This window comes from Nelumbo lutea, chromosome 1 (assembly GCF_056320005.1).
Source record: "Nelumbo lutea isolate HS-2025 chromosome 1, American lotus-T2T, whole genome shotgun sequence".
Taxonomy (NCBI): Eukaryota; Viridiplantae; Streptophyta; class Magnoliopsida; order Proteales; family Nelumbonaceae; genus Nelumbo; species Nelumbo lutea.
In genome coordinates this window covers 31,532,790-31,537,072 of record NC_142684.1, presented here as the reverse complement: position 1 = coordinate 31,537,072, position 4,283 = coordinate 31,532,790, and positions in this window count along the sequence as shown.

The window sequence follows — 4,283 nt, the reverse complement described above, 5'->3', positions numbered from 1 at the left end:
CAAAAGAATTTTGTCTGGTATTCATCGGTAGTTCATTGCAAATTCTAGGGTATACTGATGTCGATTTCCAATCGGATCCCGATGATAGAAAGTCTACATCAGGGTATGTTTTCATGATAGGATCGTGTGTTGTTTGCTGGAAAAGCAGCAAACAGGGGTCCACGGTAGACTCCACAACTGAAGCCGAGTACATTGCCGCAAGTGAAGCTGCCAAGGAAGTTGTGTGGATGAAGAAGTTTGTTCACGAATTGGGAGTGGTTCTGTCCAACACATCACCCTTCCCGTTGTTGTGTGACAACAATGGAGCGATCACCCAGGCTAAGGAGCCTCGGGCCCACTCAAAGTCAAAGCACATTGAGAGGAAGTTCCATGTACTACAGGAGACCGTTGGTAGAGGGGACATCCTGATTCCGAAGGTAGCATCAGCAGACAATGTGGAAGACCCATTAACTAAGCCACTCGCATAGAAGGTGTTTGAGAAACACGTGGAAAGGTTGAGACTCCGGCTTGTAACAGATTGGACCTAAGTGCAAGTGGGAGCTATTGGACAATTTTGTATGCCCTTAGCTTCAATCAGTTTTGATGTACTTTTGATATTTAATGTAAATAAATGAAGTACATATTTGATTCATGTTGTGTGGTATACTTCTGTGTAAGACCTTAAAACTGGACACTTAATGAGACTTGTGTTGGTTTTAAATGTTCACAGTTGTTGGATAAGTCTAGGGAGATTTATCCTACCAAGGCTGACACTGGTGTGCTGCCAACTACCAGATTTCCAGTATTGCCCTTGACCTTGGAGATTGATGGGCAAAAATGGAAAGTTACACCTGACCCCTAGACCCGATTATGGTACTGCACTAGGTGTCGGGCTGGGCTATCTTTGATGTGCCAATCAATGAGATCCTTAGTGGGGGTCAAAACCTGGGTATGTTGGGACAGTCTGAGAATTCCTCTGAGTGGGTGATCATAGTGACAGGATCAGCCCCTTTGTCGAACAAAGGTAATGATCAGGGATGCACTCTCTCTGATGGAAACCAAGACTACTGGCAGCCGATTTCAATCGTTGAGATTTGTTTTGCAAAATATATTTTATATGAGATATAAAAGTATATATATTATGGTTTCTAATTGTTTGCAAAATGTTTTAATTCCCGAGATCCATGTAAGTGGAGAGTGCAACACTATTCCTTGCAGCCGAGGGAGAGGTCCTCTCTTGTCGGGCATTGCTTGATCATTATGGGCTGAGAGGTTAAGTGTAAGGCCATTTTGGATAATACCTGATTGGATAATCTTGCACCTGCCCACAGTCCCTGGGTTTTTATAAGATGGCTTGGCCTAGGGAGCACATAGTGTAAGTGTTGGGTCCATAGGGTCCATGTGATGGGCTCAAGGGGTTCACTGGTCTCTCTAGCAAATTCGGCTAGGCCTTGTAACAGAGGCTGAGCCGAACCCATGTGGCTAGTGTGTAGATCAATGCTTGGGTGCCACGCCATACAAAGAAGCCCAACTGGGAAGCAGTTTGTAAGACATTTGAGCACATAACCTTAATGGGCTAAAACTCATTTCGAACTGGGCTGGTTTGATCAGTCATTTTTAGGGGGTGGATCTGAGATTAGGATGAGCCCAAAATCTTATCTAATCTGCAGATAGGATTAAAAAGAGTCCTGATCTAAATACAGATTTGGATAAGGGCAACTCCTGATATGATCAGGAAACTTTTTTCTTAATCATGAAACAACTGGAGAAAACCCTAAAGGGGAATTACAAGAATTTGAACCCTAGGGAAAAGAATACACCCTGCAGTTTTGAGATGGGATCTCAGAAACCCTAGAGAAAGAAAATAGCAGTCACCATCTTCTTCTCTAACTCCCTCCTGTAGCAGCCGCCACCATCTACTATAGTTCGATTTCTCTATCAAAGAAAGATCAAGAAAGAGTTCTTGATATCAGTCTTTATTGAAAGGCTGATTCAGTTTTGGTGCTCATTGTCTTCCAAAGGATTTTTGTGAAGAATTCAGTGTGTAGGACACACTCTGTTGGTTTTGTTCCAAGGTTGCTATGTCATCTTCAGCAGGAGCAGATCTTGGTGTCTTCTTTGGGCGTGAACAAGAACTTTGGGGGATATTATTTCTCTGGATCAGGTATAATCACTCCCTCCTCTTTTGGTTCAGATCTGGTTCGGTTATGGTTCAAGCAGGATCCTTGAATCTTGATTCTAAAACAGGGAATGTGATTCCCAGTTGGAAGGTAGGTAGAAAATTTTTGAAATTCGCCCACGCATTGCACAACTTTTTTGGCATCCATACGATGGATTCTACCATCCCTTTTAGAAATAACAAGGGAAAAGACCCTTGTGCCCCTGAGTACAATAACAGACATAATAGAAAGAAAAAACGAAATAGAAAACACTTTAATTAGCCAAACAAATCCTAACATCAGCAACTAAATCATTTTAACAGCATCAAAACTGAGGTATGCGATGCCTAAGGAGGAAATGGTCAGGATTTTCATAAAAATGCTAGGCAAGCCATATTATTCAGTGTTGATTGCCCTGCCTCTTAAGGATTTTAATGAGGTTGTTAGGCGGGCCACCAGGATCAAGGAAGCCATAAGACAAGGAAGAATTAATCCCTCAATTGGGGGAGTTGACCCATCCCAAACCATTTCTAGAAAACCCCCATAAAGAGGAAGTCAAAAAATGAAGTGCATGCTATTTCCCCATCCTCTCACCAACCAATCCGGTCTAACTTTGTTGTAGCCACTTACTCCAGTAATCCTTGACCACCATTTTACTTACCTACACCATCACCGCCAATGCCTATCACACCCTAACCATTTCATCCATTGCCAGCTCCATGACTATACTAGCCACCCACTCCCCAACAACCACAATTGGTAGCCGACCAGAATTCTCATATCCAAAAAGAGAAGATGATAGAATTTACCCCTTGCCATACCCTCACTCTCAGTTATTGCCTACATTGGTCAAAGAAGGGTACTTAAGATTGCTAACGTGGAAGTCGCCTCTAGAACCTAAGCCAAGAGGGTACGATGAGAATGCCCACTGCACCTACCACCAAGGCTAAGGACACATGACCGATAGGTGTTGGAAACTTAAGTATGCAGTTCAGAGGTTGATTGATGATGGAGACATCACCTTTCAAGCAAAGCAACCAAAGCAACAACCAATGGGGATCTCAAGAAATCCCATGCCACTACACAGAATAGGACCAAGCAATAACATTCATCGCATTGAAGAAGGGAAGCAGTTCACGGACCCCATAGTGTTAATTGTTCCGATGGGGGCCCTACCTATAGTACTAGTGCCATGCATTCAACCACCATTCGGCCCCATTTGCACTATCAAACCTCCCTTATGCATCCTAGTCCCTTCTACACAGTCTACCAATAACCCTTTCACCCCTTCCACTATATCTAATGACGATCTCCTGCGAAAAACCTTTGTCATTCCCTACCCAGAACTCTGTGGAGAAAATTCATCCAAGGTCCCATGGAACTCTTACACTGAGCCAGTGGTGGCACAAGAAGATCGAACTAACTTAGAACGTGGAGCCTTATTAAGATCTGGAAGATTCCTGCCCCCAACACAAGTGACTAGGGCAGTGGATAAAGGAAAAGCCGAGATAGGGGAGGAGCCAGATGAAGAGAGCAAAAATATGGAAAATGATGATTTCTTAAGAGCCATTGAAAAGTCCCGATACAATGTAGTGGATCAGTTGGCAAAAATACCAACACAAGTTTCAATACTTGGCTTATTATTGTCCTGAGAACATCATAGGAACCAGGTTATGGAAGTTTTCAAGAAGGCTCCCATCCTCCCAAGTATAGAACTAGAAAGGCTAGCACAGATGGTTCGTGGGTGCCGAACCCAACCAAAGATAAATAGTCTTGCTCTGGGTTACTAATTTGTAGAGAGTGATGAGCAAGGTCATTCTCCATAGGGATTGGGTGGATTTATTTCCAAGTAGATGGATTAAGGGGGGTTGTAAAGCTAAGGAAAATAAGCAGAAAATAACAGAAAACAAAGATTAAATCGATGGGAGATGGCTTCCGGTTGAAGGGACAAGTTCAACTTTGATTTGTAGCATTGATCCGTGATGCAAAGATAGATTCATATGTTTATGAATAAATTGGTTATAGCTATTAACAAGCTCTAACAGCCAGCCTCTACTCTTATTATTCGACAACCAAAACAAGCTCTTTGATTGCTTCCCTTATTAATAGGCAGTCCTAAACAAGCTCTTAGAATTTAACCTATTA